This window comes from Limulus polyphemus, unplaced genomic scaffold (genome assembly GCF_000517525.1).
Source record: "Limulus polyphemus unplaced genomic scaffold, Limulus_polyphemus-2.1.2 Scaffold3531, whole genome shotgun sequence".
Lineage (NCBI taxonomy): Eukaryota > Metazoa > Arthropoda > Merostomata > Xiphosura > Limulidae > Limulus > Limulus polyphemus.
Window position 1 is genome coordinate 67163 of NW_013669141.1, and position 18296 is coordinate 85458.

General features: G+C 33.0%; 1 pseudogene; it reads left to right on the forward strand.

The window, feature by feature from the left end:
* The window catches only part of LOC106469530, a 50818-nt pseudogene that overhangs the window by 14305 nt on the left and 18217 nt on the right, over nt 1-18296 (forward strand).

Sequence of the window (18296 nt, forward strand, 5' to 3'; positions counted from 1 at the left end):
GATTAGAGTATACTGAACTGTACACATTATATAGGCTACACTAACGTGACGTTTAAGCGGTTCGTTTAACTATTATACGTGACGTACGTTTTTTTTGGGGGAGAGGGGGGGTTAATGAAAGTGTTTTAAAATGCGACATTAATTTCTTGAAGACCTAACAGTTTTATTTTATTATTTCCCTACAAAAATTCGTGTGGTAGAAGAAAATAATACTATTAGTTGTACAAGCTATGAAATACTCAATAATGACAATAAGGTGCTCAAATAAGGCTATAATTCAACTTAAGCAGTTATTTGTAAGCGTCATATAGTAATATATTGAATGCGGCGGCCATTATTTTCTCGGCCCATCCCTACATACTAAGTACTACCGAGCCTGTTCCCGAGTGCCCCCAAAATGTTTTTCTGTCGTATTAAAGCCGTTGCGAAAACTTCACTAATTTTTTTTGGCTAACTTGGGAGAAGAAAATGGCTCTTTAACTAGTTCTCAGTTGTTCACTTTAGTAACACTTTTCAATGATAATAGAGTAATTGATTAAATGCGGCAGCCATTTTTTCTCGGCCCATCCCTACATGCTGAGCATTACCGTGCTTAGTGATGTATCACGTATAATTATTTAGTGCTGTTGTGAATTGTCCCGGTTTTTACACAATGTTTTTTTAGTTGTATTTCCTCAGTGAATGTGATTAGGTATGATTTGCTTTTTTTTTTCTTACAATCCGTTGCAATTCTTATTTTAAAGTAACTCGTATAATAATTATATTTAACAACTACTTTCCCTAATGTTGAATTATATAATTATAAAATAAACAAACAATTGAAACTTGCAATATTTTAGCAATGACAAGGCAAAATAATTAACATGAATTTATGTTATTTACCCCTAGTTCTTCTTATGCAGATCAGGTATATGCTGATTTGTCAATGACGTGTAGGTATTTTTTTTTAGCTCGTTCATAAATGAACAGTTAATATTTTGTTTCATGTGTGTTATTTATTCTTTGGTCACTTTGGTATGAGATTTGATTACCATTAATATTAAGGGCAGCCTAGTATCAATGTTGCATTATTGATGAGGTCCTGAACTAATCTTGAGCATTCTTTTAAAAAGAGTTGTTTTTAGGTCTGAAGTCACTTGAGTGGCTAAAACTCATCCCAATACTTAGTCAGTAAGATTGTGTTCTTGAGCAGGCACACTATAATATGGCTAGCCAGAATTGACAGATTGTGGTCACTTTCATGTCTTGTAGATGGTGGCCTGCCTTGTTCAACTGAACATTCTGCTAACGACACTTTTGAGACACTTGAAGTCTATTCACAACAGACTGTTGTGCTTGACTTTCTTCTATTTATATAGTTGTTATCCACATAGGTGAAACACTAAAATGTCTTCTTTAAAGACTATCCATGACTCATGAACACCTTGGACAATTTTAAACTGATTCACTAAATGACAGCTTGTACAAAATCACTTAAAGAGTATGGGCTCAGCGACCATTCACTTGCATTTCAGGTCCTACGATTAATCATCAGATGCATGATTTGTATAACAAAGAACTGGTAGGTTGATATTTCCATTCAAGTTATATTTTGTTGTGAAAGAAGGGAAACATAATCTGGAAGCACATTTACAGTAAAAAATGTAATAAGTGTTTTTCTTTCAGCACACTTCTAAGTTGGATTATTCAGAATAGCAAGTGTGATTAACCACTGTCTCTTGCAGGTCTGTGACTGACCCTCGAGATGGAAAACGGGTAGCTCTTAAAAAAATTCATAATGTCTTCCAGAACATAGTTTCTAGCAAACGGGCCTACAGAGAAATCAAGATGCTCTGTTTTTTTAAACATGAAAATGTAAGTATAGAAAGAAGAAACAAAATATAATGGAAATATTGGCTTATTAAACTGTGAAATACAAAGGTACATGTGCATATATGTACACTTTTTAAAAAAATGTTATCAAGGATAATTGAGATTGGTGTTTATTGAGAGTAGTATTGACAAGATTTTTTTTTTTGTCAGAGCAATGGATGGCATGTATTAACATGGGCTTCAGAAAATATTCTTAAATCAAAATATATTTAGATCATTGAAACAAATTGTCAATTGCTGTTAGTAGGGGGGGGGCAAACTATGAAGTGACATTGTTTAGTATGTCCTTTACTTTGTTGAACTCAAAGTTTTTCATTTTTTTGTTACAGCTATTTATTGTATTTTATTAACTCCAAGTAGGTGAATGATAATGAACACCCTGTCAAGTAACATTTACAGTTTAAAGACCAAAAATGGGCAAAGTATTAGAAACAAATAGGCTTAAAATTTGTGTTTTAAAAACAATGTGCTCTTTATGATTCTTATGTAAAGTAACATTATTTAATATGTGCTTAATGTTTAGCATTCTTCTAAAAGTTTTTCCTTTTTATTGTTATAAGTATGAATTATGTTCTCTTAATTCTAAGTAAGTCATCAACAATTTGCTCTTGTATTTTGAACCTAAATGCACAATTTCAGAAATACGAGTGATAATACTCGTACCTTAAAGTAATTTACTGGACCCAAAATAACTGTTGTAGGTTAAAAGTTGTATGTTAGAATATTTATTAGGATTAATTCTGTAATGAAATGTTAACATCTCAACTAAAAATACATATGTACATGATAATTCCACTTGCAAGGTAGGTGAATTCTGCATCTGTCCAACCTAAAAATGGACAAGCCTAAGTAATTCTGATGTATGTGATTATATTAGATGTGTGACCTATATAATGACCAGGTGGGTGTGGTGACCCTAAGGTTTGGGTAATATAGTAGTTTCTATAGAAAATAGGCTAACTAAAAGACGTATACAAGAATAACTAGATATGGTTTATAGAGAGAAATATAACTTTGTTTATTTTAAGTGGTAGTCATGCTCAGACAAAGGTAGTGGTTTCTTAGCGAGCGTTGCTGTATCTAGAAACAGTTATGATCTGCAGTAATAATTTTTTATGTAATACATAATGTCTTATTTATGGCACGTGAAACTAGTTTTTAATATTATTGAAATAAAACTTGCTTGGATCTTAAATCACTGAATGGTTCCAAATACCTCATGGCCTGGTTGAGAGTTGAATATGTAAGCCTGGAATGGTAGTTCTTATTGTAAAGTTTGAGGTAGACCTTTATATTTCAAAATCTTCTCTTTCTATAAGAAATGTCTGAGTTCTTGTACGTGACAGGAAAGCTCACGGTTTGAAAGTATATGTAGCAGAATTGCAAAACCTGCTAATCTTTAGTATAGAGGTGCAAGTGAAGTATACAGTTGTCTATTAGGAATCTGGTTATGAATATATGTTTAATGATTATTAGAAAACTGGCTGTGCACTTGTGTAGGTGTAGCAGAAAACTTAACTCATTATGCAGTTAGTTTAATTTTGATATTACAGTTTGTACTGACTGATTAAAATTATAAAAGTATGCAAAATATAACTTTTCCTGATCATGAATTTTTTTTTTTTTTTCAGGTGGTAATGGATTCTTGAAAATGCTACTTAATATATATATATTTTTTTATTAATTGAAAAGTTTCATATTGTGACTTAAAATATTCATCAGGTAAAAGAATTGTCAAGTGTGGCAAAGAAAATTTCCACAAAATGTGTTGTTCTTGATCATGACCCTAGTTTAGTTTAAGTGTATATTGTGTATCAAACTTAAACACATTTTGGTCTGACTTTAAACTTGAAAACCAAGTTCCAAAATGTACAGGCTTGGTGACATGTGGCTTTAGTTCAAAGAAAAGGGTTATGTTTGATAGTTTAAAGGATAATATTAGTTAAATGTTATAACATCCACAGTTATAATTTTATTGATGCCAAAATCAGAGTGCTCCTATCATGTTAATGTGTTATAAGACTTGTATGTAGTTTGAGGAGAGTTATTTTTACTAGTATTTTTATTAGAGAACAAGTTTCTTTTTATAAGTAGTTAACATTACAAAACGGACATCAGGAATATCTGAAACAGTGTGTGGTGTGGCTGTGTATATATTCTACCATTCATTGTTTTTGTTAAAAAGTAGTGTGTTGTCTGTCAGTCAGTAGACACTAAAATGACGTCACATAAGGGGCGCTTAACGTTGTAGTTATTACTGAAACAAGGCGTTCATGAAATTGTTTTGCGGGTAATATTTTCATCCATTCTCCTTATAATCGTTACTCTATTGTACTTTTAAATGTATTATGCAGTTGTGTATTTAATTGTCATTGTCTGCTTGTTTAAGTAAATGATAAGGTGATATCTCTTATCTGATTAACGCACACTACCTATATAGATCAGAATTAAAAATTGATTTGATAAATAGTGGCTAACAGTAGAAAGATTTTGAAAGTGTAGTATCTGTCATTCAGGTATACTTTTAAAGCCTATGAATCATTGTTATTCCGTTAGCTGTTTTTTGTTGTTTTTTAATTATCTGATGAAAATAATTCAAAGTCCAGTCCATCAAGTATAGTGAGACCAAACCAACCTGCAGGACAGTGTTATTAACAGGAGTGATAGTTTAGCGATTTTCCACAATCTGTATCTTTGACTGTGGTAATCCAATCTATCGCATATTTTCAGTGGATGTGATCTATTGGGCCTTTATTTCACATACCCAATTTCAAGGCAATCCATTAGGAATACACGATATATATAATCACGAATTTTGATTGAATTTTTTTTTCTTCGCACCAAAAGTACGGGAAATTTATTTGATAGAAAAACGTACTTAACTTTTATTTTGTTTTGCCCACCATTCATGCCCCAAAACAAAAAAACCTGGCCTGGCTAACTAATGAATGTAATGTGCTGTAAAATTCTTATCAATGCTAAAAGTGTAAGTACCAGTTTGGGCGCCATTGTTATTCCTTTAAATCGCACACTCAATCTTTTTTTTTTTTTTCTTGGCCGCATCTTTTTTCTTTTTTTTTTCACCTAAGATGTTTTGGATTAGATTAAACTATCACGAACTACGATAGTGGTTCATAATGGGGATCGCAAGGAATTGCACAAAACCCTAATAGAACGTTCGAGCAAAGAGCACCTTAAACAGCAAAGATTCAGTTCAAGTAACATTTTAAAACCTTTACAATTGACTGCTTATATATAAAGCACGCATCTTAGATTTGCAAGGGAGAAAAGTCCGCTCAAATCGTCCCGTTTATTGTTGTTGTTGTTGTTATTCTCTTGCCAACCTAAAACAAAAACGACTTAGTATATTGCACCCAAACCTTATGTAGAACACTAAATAGGTACTGTAAAGGTCGTAGGGGTATTGAAAAGTCGATTTTTCTTCTTTATTTTACATAAGCTAAAAACCATCATAATTGTAAAGTGTAAATGATGTTATCATTACCCTTTGAAGTTAGCGTTCTTACAAATATCTGGCGCTCCTTTGAAAAGCTTAAGTACAGGTTGAAACAAATTACCAGCTAATAATAGATGAATATTAGAACTGTAACATGCAGGTACTCAGTGCTTTGTACACTATATAGTCAATGTCTTTCTGTATGAAATGAAGGAGTAAAAAAAATCAATACACATAATATTAGGGTTTATACTATACATTCGTAGAATAATTACTTTATTAAAAGACACGGAGGTTTATTTAAAGCGATGTTTCAGACGTACATGTTTTACTTGAAAAAAAGCTGTTTTTCTACTGGTAAAATTTTATGCGTGCTTTGTGGGGTGTGCGTATTAGTCTAGGAATACATTTGCACATTGTTATGCTCTATATAGAGATAGTTTAGTTACACAGAAACTATAAATGCTCACTCTTTTCTCGAATACATTTTTATGATGATCTCCAGATACATCTCGAACCAATGCGATCAAATAGTCAATAGCTACAGTAGATCATCATGAACGCCATCAGCTAGCTACTAGCTATATTTATCATCATTACATTGTATAAAGTTAGTTACCATATCAAGTAATCCTTTGTCCATAGTCGAGTTTAAAAAAGCCAGCAAATAAGATAAATAAAAAATGGGAATTTAAAAACCTTCCAATAGGGGTCACTAAAAGTTAAGCAAACAATGCTGAAGATACTGTAGACATTATTTACATAAACTACAAACTCCTATTTTGGCTCCATGCTGTTACCTAGACTTACATTTGGTGAGGTCAAAATAGGGATTTGTAGTTTGTATAAAAATGTCTACAGTATTTTCAGCTTTGTTTCCTTCTTTTACGATCTCTATTTGCAGGTTTTCAAATTACCAATTTTGTATTTATATTGTTATAAGTTAGTTTTATTTCCTCCTTTAACGTTTCTACAAGCTTGAACACTTATACGTACTTATTCGTACATCGTCGAAATTTGTTGTAAGCCTACTTACAAATGACGATCAAACTTCTCTAACAATATAGGACTAACGTAAAATCAAATCAACTTACTTGCACGCACGAATTAACCGCGACACCAACACCCTTGATCTTCTTGAAAAGCTCCATATTTGCTTAACTATCTCATGTATTTAACCTATTTTTGAATATTTTAGAAAACTTTGCGTCATATCCTTAGAGCTTTCTACTCTAGGTGTTCTAGACCTGTCTTACCAATTATTTTTTTTTGTATTTGAACGTCATTAAGACTCGTAGCTCCTTCTAGCTAACATTTAAATTACAAACAGTAAAAACATAGCTTATAACAACATCAGGCATTCTTCTAAACTGGAATATTAAATCCTTACCAAACTTTTAAAGTTATGCTGAAAGCTCTTGACACCACTTAACTGGTGATATGGTATCACTTGAATTCGATTTCCCAAATTGTGCAAGTTGGTAGACGACAAAATAAAAATCGGTAGTTTTTTTTGTCTTGTTTTGTTTTTTTATCTTAAATGTTTATCAAGACAAAATACTGTTCTGTTGAGTACATTTTTGATGGTTAATTGGTAGCACAGAAACAAGTAAATAAAGGTTAGAAAAGGCGATAGTTCCAATAGGATAAGATGTATGGGCCCTGATGTTTGGAGAATTGTTATTTTTTTTTTTTTGTTTGGGTCATTTTCTTATTTTGGCTCTGAATAACATGGCATTTGAAAAATTTTATGGGGCTAATAAAATAACGCAATGAACTTTTAGTGCTTTACATCCATCGTAAACCATAAACAAAACCTTTTTTTTTCTTCGAAAAGTGTAAAGTATCTTGGCTGTCTTAAAGTTGTTTATTCCACAAGGCTTGACGCTTCTTGTTCTGAGATTGTATATTGTAGTTTAGTCCTACGAGAGTGTTTTCCAGTTGAATGAATTATGAAGCACTAGAAATCTTCCAAACAGTATTAAACCTTTTCCTTTCTAATCTTTTGCTCAATAAATCTCAAAACATAATACGAATTCCAACCTACTGAAAGACCATTTGTTATATTATTTGAGTTGGCACTAACATGAGCAAGATAGATTTGCATTAGGACCGTAAACGTAACAAGTCCTGGTCGAGTGCTGTTAATAAGCTTAGATTTGGCTAAACATTCTTAACGATGTTAGATCTGGCCTAAAGATCGCACATTGGCCAGGTTTCACCTAGAACTGTTAATGCCGTTATGCCTGGGGGAATACAGTTCATGGCATATTGTCTGGCTGAATGTGATTTAAAGCTGGTCAACGAGTAACATTAACTTCCGAACAGACCAAACTACCTCCTTAAATGCAAAATAAATCAACCCAATAATGAGTATACCCAATCAAACACACTTTTCTTAATTGTAAACTTTAGAATATTTTTTTTTCACTAGTTGGTATGGCTGTTTAGGTCTGGCCAAGTATCTTTGCATAGTACTAGGTTTGGAGCCCATCGAAGTCTGGTAATTGTGATATGTGCTCTTTATAAACTATAGCAAGTGTTTGCTAAACATGTGAAGTAGTTGAATAGTCTGTATAAACATGCTTATATAATTTATAGTTGAAACTGGCGGTACTGGTAAAACTCCATAATAACACAATTGAGGAAAACAAAGATGCGACTATTGGCGAAATCATGGTCATAATAAATTAACTTTTTGCGAAAAGTACATGTCATAAAGCATTAGCTAACTCAGAACAGCGTAAATGTGATATTCACTTTTACCCTCCTCCTTCCCACTAAACGTATTGCAATATAGCGATTTTTAATTCCTTTTAGCGATAAGGAAGTATCATCAAAATGGAACGATTTACATGTTTTCTGAATTTATAGGTTTGAGTTCTACCTAGATAACATTTTATACAAATTATTATAATTTTAGATAACATTTGTCATTTGTAATTTAAAAAAAAAAAAAAAAACGCCATAACAAAACATAGGACAAAATAATTTCCGTTAATAGAAATTTTCTTTCGTCTAATTTATCACTTATAGAAGGGTGTTATTTGGAACAAGTTTTCTTGGCTGTAATAATTTGAGAGAGAAAAAAAAATCTTGGATGTAATAAGTGAAATTCAATACAACAGAAAGCTTCCCTTCCAAACTCCGTGATATTTGTTCCGCAAGCACTTTAGTCTAGTAATTTTTTGTTTGTCTTCAATGAGTTGAACCCGCTATGAACGCGGACCCCGCTAACATGTACTTTTGACAATTTTACTAGGACTTTTCACCACTTTAAATTCATAGCTTTCAGTACTATACCAGAACATTCGACGGTATTATCATAGATTTTGTTGAAAGAGGTAATAGGTTTCAATGGGTAAACATTATTCGTGTACAGGTGTCTGTCAAACCCCCATTATAGGGGGTGGAACAATAATTTATGAAGTTATTATAATTATTATTATCATTAGTGGTGATGGTGTTTCATCATTTATTAGCAACGCTACAACTTCAAACGATAACGTTGCATGTTTTGTTTGCTACAAAAAACAACAACAACAAAAAGCAACGAGTCATGGGTTGTCCAAATTTATAGCAGATTCTAGAGACAAAGAAAATTGACAAGCTATGTGTTTGTGGACATGGCCATAATAGTAAAAATTGCATCTTTGTCTGTGAGCTGGAAACAAAATCATGACTTGCAAGTACGGAATAGTGAGTGAGTGACCTGATAGAATGTGCAAAATCACGTTTGTATAACATAAACATCTAACCAACGTTACAAGTAGGGAACAGCAGTAAAGTATGTCTGTGTATGTTTTAAATGTGAATCTGATCATCGTTTATTTCCGTCTTTCGACGTTTGACTTTTAAAATTAATTATTGCTAAGTGTTTTGCCGACATAAGTTCAATGTAAGTTCTGGGTAGAGAAATTCAGTTCGTATGTGTACGTAGGTTTCTGGGAAACTCGTTAAAGATCAACGAGATATTTTTACTGTTTTACTTTTTCTAACTAATCAGTCATTGTTGGTAAGTTAAATAGGAATGACATCAATATGAAACTAATTTGAACATTTAATTGTTATTTTCTAACTGTTGAATTGTATTCGTGCATCTTTCCAGCACATTTTCAAATAATGTATATCCATTGTCAGACACTGTTTTATAATTTGTTTTTTTCTATTTGTACGACGACAGGGGCGTCGCAAGCTACCGAAAACATTTGGGGATTGGGCTCCAAGAAGCAGCTTCCACTCAAAATAATTAAAACATTATTTCAGTGGAATATATTATAGTTTATATAAGATTGTACAATAGATTTGGGGCACTGTGAAATACATCCTATGGGCTGGTGGGCAGCGCTTGTCCTGGTGTAATCACAGTCAGTTGTATATTAATGTATCCGAAATACATTGGACGAGATAATGGACAATAAATGAAATGAAGCTGTTAAACTTGAGTTATTTAGTCATTTTCGTTGGTAATATGTACCCCCCCCCCCCATTTAGGTACAAATTTGTTTTGCTTAATACATTGGCTACCATTTAACGTTTCGTTTTGATACTTACATCATCTAGATTATTCATGATGTCAGAAAAATACGTAGGTTCAATAAGTCTTGATACAAAATAATAAAAACCCCATAAGCTATAATACATAGGGTTTTTATCATCTAGATTATTATAATTTCCACCAAAGCGTAAAAAGGGAGTTCAGCAGTTTTCCTTTTGAAATTCGCCTTTGTTCCAAGTGACGTGGATGAGTCTACAATGTGTGTGCCTGAGGGCAGATTCCGCTCTAAAAAAAAACAACCTTGAACTCGGGTGAAACTGTCTCCGAGATCTGTTGTTGTAAAATTATTCCACGGTAGTACCCATATTCTTCAAAGGTTGACCAGTGATACTGGATCACTTGCTTGTGGCGTTAGAACTTCAAAATATTTGAATTATACTGTAAGCCTCGTTTTCTTGTATATATAATAACTTATATAAGTTAAATGCGTTTATTTTTTAATATTTTATTCTTCTGCTTCATATATACATTTTTGTCACACGAGTCGGCTTATATTCTGCTAAACAGTCTGGATTAAGAAGCTTATATAACGTGACTTTCAGTTCTAACAATCTTAGTTTCATGTTTCTGTATTGTCTTAACCAATCATATTTATCTTCCCTTCAGGTCCTGTCAGCTCTTGACATCTTACGGCCGCCTCACGTAGACTTCTTTCAAGAAATGTATCCTTCAGTAATGAGTCTGATAAGAACTTTCGTGTGTACACTATCGGACATGACGCCTAACTCAGCTTTGTTAAATACGTTAATATTTAGCCTTTAGAATAGCTAAGATATGACTGTGTGTGTGTATATTTAATTTTAGTCGTCATCTTTTATTATTAACATTTATTGTTTAGTAAAATAGCTGAAAACGTTTAATAATTCAAAAAGGTGTAATAATTTTATCACAAATAGTGGAGAAAGCATAACGCTTTGGTAATAACCCCTCGTCAATAATGTAAAGTGTAAATAGTTTGTATGTTTTTTTATGGTAATTATTTCTACACCAGTACTGCAAGTCTTCCTCTCCTAAATCAGTGTTATTGTAAGATCTCAAAATGTAGAACAGCAAACGTTTTAATAAGGGAATGTCTCAGGTGTCTATTTATGAATTTTTGTCTATTCTTATTTAATGATATTGAAAAGAGTATAGTCAGTAAAGTTTGACATCAAACTGTTGGGTATTTCTGGATGTTGAGGTATTAACAGAATGTATGGTATCAATTGGTAAGTTGGACAGATATTTAGCAAATGACTTGAATACAGTAAGTGTAAGGTAATGTATTAGTTATCATAATATGGATCACACTTTTAATATAGATGAGAACCCTCAACAGTATGACAGAAGAAATGAATCTTTGCATAGTAGTGGACAATTCGCTCAAGCCATTAAAGCCGTGTTGCTAGTACTAAAGCTAATAGAATGGTAGAATGTATTTATAGACATATTAATGTTAGGTCAAAAGAGAATCAGTTATCTCTAAACAAATCACTAGTTAGTCCTGACTTGAAATACTGTGTGAAGTTTAAGTTTCTTTATCTAAGAAATGATACTGACTTATTGGAAAAGGTTTAGAGGATGAGCTACTAAGGTAATTTCTTGGATGAAGGGATTATCTTATTAGGGAAATTTTAAGCTATACTTATTTATGTTCCCTTGAGAAAAGAAGGTAAAAGATGATTATGTTATTAAAGTTTACAAGTTTATCCTGGGGATAGATAGGATAAAGGCTAGGCTCCAGTTCAAACATTTTTGTTTCTTTAACAAGGGGATTTGATTTACTTATGGAATCGGTTGCAATCAACATTAGTGGAGACTAGTACTTGCAGGAGCTTAACAGGAGAATACATGGTCTTCTGAAAAATAATGGATGGTTTTATATTTTACTTTTTGCAAGGGTGAGAGTGCAATGATAAACTTAAAGGACCAAATAGTCACTTATCTCTGTTATGCCCCCCCCCCCCTTTTAGTGCACTGCAATGTGAATTTGGAATTTGGTATCGCCATGAGTAAAGGGTGTTCCCCTTCACATTTTTCAAACTTTATTAGTTTCGGATAAGAAACGAAATATTAAAACAAGTGCCTTTTTTTTCTGTCTTTATCCTTGTAAAACCTGGTACTAGGAAAGTATCTATAAAAGTGGCATTGAAAATTTAGCATACAGAAGTTACAACTTGCTTCAAAGAATCGTAAGACTAATAATGCACTTGTTTTTATATAAATTTCAATATTTAAGGATTCACGTGCCCTAGACATACATCGTAGCGATAGTTTCTGTTCTCCCTTTTTTTCCTGGTTTGAAGTAACTACACTTGTTTAAAAATAATAATTCGTCTGTATTCGTAATGCCGAAGCAACGTCTAATACTTAACGTGTTGCTTGGTGACAGATCATTTCATCAGTATTACATTCTGGTGATCAGATTGTTCAAGTTGATTGTAGGTTTTGGATTTCTCCGTTGTCTACGATATTGTTTCTGATGGAGGTGGAAATGTTTTTCTATTCACAATTAATCGACTCTAACTTTTAAAAAATAGTGGAGCGTTTCGTTAGATTTATTTATACTTCAAAACCGTGCTGTTTTTCACGGTCAAGTTTACCAATCAAAGTAAAAAGAAGATCCTTAAAAAAAAAACACGTAAAAACGGAAGTGTTGTGAGGATTATATAATTATTGTCTAAACGTCCATTGAGATCATTAACTAAGATTATAGAAAATGTTATGACCGCAGACATGATGTTAGGGAAATTTTTTTCAATATGTGTAATGTATGTAGTTTCAGTTGTAACTCGTTCCTTCTTGATAGGAATTTTAGTTTAATGGTCTTTCATGTTCAAACAATTGAAGCCCGAAAGACAATCTGAGCGTTCAGAAACTGTTGTTTCTTTTCTCGCTCTGCGCGTGAGTAAAGTTAACTCGAAACATTTATTGCCTAAAAAGGAATTTTATTACTTTTTTGCGTGAGGTTTTAGGAATTTTCTTAAATCAGACTTGCAGAGTTTTTATTAATATTCATAGTAAACCCTGTGTACGCAATCATTGAACAACAGTGAATAATTTGTAATCTTCTTATCTATATAGCATCTTAATAGAATTTAATATTATGAATGTCACCACATACTAAGGACGCAGCCATAATATCGTGACGAGATGAATTTTGCCTCAAAGATAATTGAGAAAAAAATGCGTTAAAAACTGTGGTTACATTGTATTTGTATAGAATCAGCTTTTAAAATAAGTGATGCATGGGTTCTCTTTGTATTATGAATCGTTTTATGCGAGTTTCTAGTTATTTTAATAACTTGTATTATACAATCAAGTACTTCTAATGCCATGTTGACCAAACATTATTTATTTTAATTGTAATTCCATTTTATATTTTTTTTATATAACTGTTTAGAAAATCTATTGGATAGTCGTCTCTTGCTATTGGTTAATTCATTCAAGACATTTTTTAAACTTATTTACGAGAGTTCTTTACTAGTAAATTATGTTTTAAAATGTTTAACTTCTCAAAGAGTGTTTTCCTGTACTTTAAAAAGTTCTAATCTTTTATTAAAGTTTGTCGTTCCCACCTCTCATCATTACGTTCGATTCATATTTTAATGAAGTTTGGTGTATATGTCTGACACAATCAGTTTTGCATCAGTGTTTTGAACGCCGGATATACTGAATACACGTGTTTATTTATATACTTTCATTCATTGTATATCTTTAAGTGGCATTGTTTTTAAACTTTTTTTTTCACAACACACTTACTTTAAACCGCGATCTCCCCTTTTGCGTCAGTACAGCAACCAAGTTCGAAAGAAACTGATTGCAGTGTTTCATATTTGTTGTATTCTTGATGTAGCTGTTTGTTCTAGTTATATTCACATTGATATTGTTGTCGTAAAATGTCCAAAGTAGACTATTCAAACATACATATAACCATTTGTTAACTGTGTTTTTTTTTTAACACAAATAATTAATTTGAAATGAACTCTTACTTTCGTGTTTACTAATCTGTGTGTGTGTTTTACACATAAAACAATCGGACGTATACGATATAATTGCTTATTCAGTCTTGCACAGATTTTGTTTACTTGATCACTCGCGTGTTGGTGTTAATTAGTACATATTTATTTGACAAGAGCTTTCAGGTTTCCTATAAATAACTACGAATGTGGTTAACATCAAATATAGTTTAGATCCACTGTTATGACAAAGCCCCAAATTTATACGGATACAAGTGTCTACACTTTCACGTGTTTTCTTCAGTCCAACGTTTGTTTGCGAGAGAAACACACGCTGTTTATTTGATAACGGAAGTTCCAAGTCCCATATGATGTCAGAGAGAGGGTTCAGCTTAAAGTGACCTTCAGAGAGTGTGTTTGAAGTTTGGTACCATTTGAATTAACGAACTTTCCACAGTTTCTCTTTTGACATAATTTATAGTTCTATGTATTTGTTATTTTGGCTAATATCCAGTTCATTTTATCTTTGTTTTGAAGTATGGACTTGTTCGAGGGTAAGAAATGGTGTTGCGATATTTATAAGTAACTTCACAATTGTTTTTTTTCTTCAGACATTTCTTGAAAGCCACAATAGGTATTTTATTTTTATTTTAGGCCTTGCATGGCCAGGTTGTTAGGGCGCTCGACTCGCAATCCGAGGGTCGCGGGTTCGAATCCCCGTCACACAAAACATACTCGCCCTTTTCAGCCGTGGGGGCGTCATAATATGTCTGTCAATCCCAATATTCGTTGGTAAGACTAGCCCAATAGTTGGCGGTGGGTGGTGATGACTAGCTGCCTTCCCTCTAGTCTTACACTGCTAAATTAGGGACGCTAGCGCAGATAGCCCTCGTGTAGCTTTGCGCGAAATTCAAAAACAAACATTTTTATTTTCCCATAGATGTTGCTAGTTGTTATTTCTAAAAATTGCTTTCTTTGCCTTTTGATGGAAATTTTTTTAATAACGCATTTAAGGTACTATAACCCTTCAAAATTTTGATAACATTCTATAAGCTCTTAAAAACATTAAAGGTCTTTTCAGTATGTTTATACACAATTGCTGAGGGATACTGATACTACTGAATAACTTAGTGAGGACAACTTTTACAGCTTCTTGGCACGTAATTAATTGGTAAAGATAGTGGTTAGTGTTTGAACTGTGAATCGAGAGCCCAAGGTTCTAGACATGATGCCGCTAAGCTGGCTCCACCCTTATTATGGTCTTGTCTTGAAAATGACAATTGGTCCTATTTCGCTTCGAGCCAGACAAACGCCTTCTGGCGGCGGGTGCTTTTGACTGACTGCCATCTCATTTGTCACTAGTTCAAAATTGGGGGGGGGGGGTATATTAATGCATAATTATTAGTAATGAAACATTGTAAGGTGCAAAGTTCTGCTATGTAATCATTAGCTGATCAAGTGATATGTCCACTTCCATCCCTATCTTGTTTGGTTCCTTTTCAGTAGCCATCCCTATAAAGCTTTTATTTTATATTTAGCGATAGTTCTCTTCCCCTAATATTTGTTTTATGATACTATATAACCTATAGATGATATTTCAGTTGTATTTGTATAACTTTGATATGCTTTCTGGTTATACAATTTTAATTGCTAAGTGACTGGTAATTACAAATAAATTACATGCCTGAAATTCAGTCTACATGTGCATGTATACTTCAAGGGCTATAAATTTATTAGATACAAAAGTTTTATTACTACACTACTGGCTTGGGCGTTTAACCCACAAGCACATATGTGCCATTCAGGTCGAAAATCCCTCCCGCAATTTTTTGTTTCGTAAGGTTAGCATATTATGTTTTGTAAACAACTTTCAATAGGTCATGCATTTTCTTTTATGACCCAACTAATAACCTTCAAACATTTCTCAAATGTTTACATGAAAGTAATATCTAACATCATTATGTTCATATTAGATGATTGTCATGTTGAAACGTCACTAACATGATTCTTGGCATAAATACTTTCTAATTTGTAAAAGGGTCCAAGTATCGCCAAACTTCTAATGATAAACCGTATGCTAACTGAGAAACGAGTAAATGTGTTAGTCTCGTGACGTAAACGTTTCTGTATTTATGTTTGGGCATACAGGTACACATTTCTGTATAATAAGGCTACACAAAGTATTCCTATACGAACCAGTTATATTCTGTGTATTCCTACTTACATATTTTATATTGAATAACACCTCATAACCTAGTTTACAAATTTGCCTATACTTTTGCAAGAACTTGCTTTATCAACAGTATTAGATACACTGTGTGTGTGTGTGTGTGTGTGTGTGTGTGTGTGTGTGTGTGAGTGAGTGAGTGAGAGAGAGAGAGATTTTCGCTATTGACATATAATGGTTTTAAAACCCATGATGAGATTTTGTATAATGAGCAGATTTCCCGAACTTAATATACGTAATGCCCTTTACGTAGGGATTGCGACAGTGGGTCAGCGGTAAATTTACGAACTTACAACGCTAAAATACGAGGTTCGATTTTACGTGGAGGACAGATAGCTTACTGTGTAGCTTTGCGCTAACACAAACAGCAACAGTGGTTTTGTGAGACCCAAGTACTGGCCCTGTACTTTTATTAGATTTTTATGGAAAAATAAATTATAAATAGTATCGGAAAGTACGTTAGCGTACTCTGTGTAGGTAGGGATCGCACGGAAGCCAGTGTTAAAGAAATGCAAAAGTCTTCTGGATTTTCGTCTTTACAGTTCATCAGGAGCTAGGTATGAAGAACTACCTGGCATAGTCACTCTATCTCCAGTGTATATGCCGCTTTTCAGCTATCCAGAGCGTCCCAAAGTAGAAAACCGGCGAATAGCCAAAACCTAGATTTCTTATTTTCGTTCATCTTTCTTCAACAGGTCTATCGCCTACCTGGTTCTAGCAATAACTATAATTTTATCATCATTCGATAGAGCAAAACTGCCTTCACGATCTTTGACTACCTATTATTATTATTATTATTATTATTATTCTATGTAAAATTTATAAAGCTTTGGAATACACTCTAACCTAGTAACCCACGTACGCTATTTATCGCTAAATAAAAAGGGGCTAAGAAGGGCTGACTGCTTAACTTGAAAGATAGAGATGGAAGTGGACATAAGACTTGATTCCTCACTGGCAAAACAGACTGAACCAGAATTTCTAATCAAAATGTTATTCTATTGTATTTGAGTCAGAAAAGTAGTGGTCTAAAGTTAACTAAAGGAAAAGTATAATGTTGGAAACAGATTCTATTCAAACACAAAGCTTTCGATAGACAAAGTGAGGTAGCCAGTAATGTGTGGAATTTATTGCCCATATAAAGTCGAGACGGCAAAGTCTGCTATATGATCATCAGCTAGCTAATCAAATGATGTGTCCACTTCCATCCCCATCTTGTTTGGTTCCATTTTTCAAGTTCAGTAGCCAACCCTGCATAACTTTTTTATTTCTATTTAGAGATATGTTTTTCCGAACACTTGTTTTATGATACTATATAACCTATAGATGATACTTCAGTTGTATTTTTATAACTTTGATATGACTTCTGGTTATACAATCTTAATTGATAAGTGACTGGTAATTATAAACAAATTAAATGCCTGGAATGCAGTCTACATGTGCATGTATACCTCAAGGGCTATTAATTTATTAGGGTTTAATTGGCGTTTAGGTCCGAAAGTTTTACTATTACGCTACTAATTTGCAACTGAAAATAGCTTTGAACTCTTTACAAATGACCCTACTTTTAACTGAAGATAAAATGGAAGAACTCTATACAGGGTAATCGAATGCCATTTTGCAGTAATAAATTTTAATAGGTTTACGAGGGTAAATGTGTTACAAAGTGACATCTATTTGGGTTGCTACTACTACTTAGCGTATCAGTCACTTTTATCTCTCTCTTTTTGTTTTTTTTCGGGGGTGAGGTGGAGGTTAAGGCCAGATATTCCGAAGGGCCGTTATTCCAAAATTAAACATAAAAGCAGTTGCATATGTAGGGCTAAGGTTCACTCGTATTGTTATATTACGTAAATAGTATGTGTATAATGTTATATTAGAGACATAAGCCAATTTTCTGGTATATTTGTGTTAATTCCAGAGACCTATGTTATTGTTACCTGTAGTTAAAACTTGCTAATCTTTTGAATAATGATGTGAAGTTTCTCATAATTAAGTAGATGTGCAGTTTTACTAATTTTTTAAGAGGCAAACTGCATACCCAGCTGTGCCCTTGGTGAAAGCCCGACAGATCCAGTGAAAGTCTACAAGTAAAAGTGAACTCTCAGTCGTTAGTTGCCTTTCTTTTTGAAGCTTGTGTAATGCACTTCATATATCTTACTTTAGAATTTTGCAGATTATTTAAAGAAGACTGTACTCTTTTTTTTTTTTTTTTTTTTTTTTTTTTTTTTTTTTTTTTTTTTT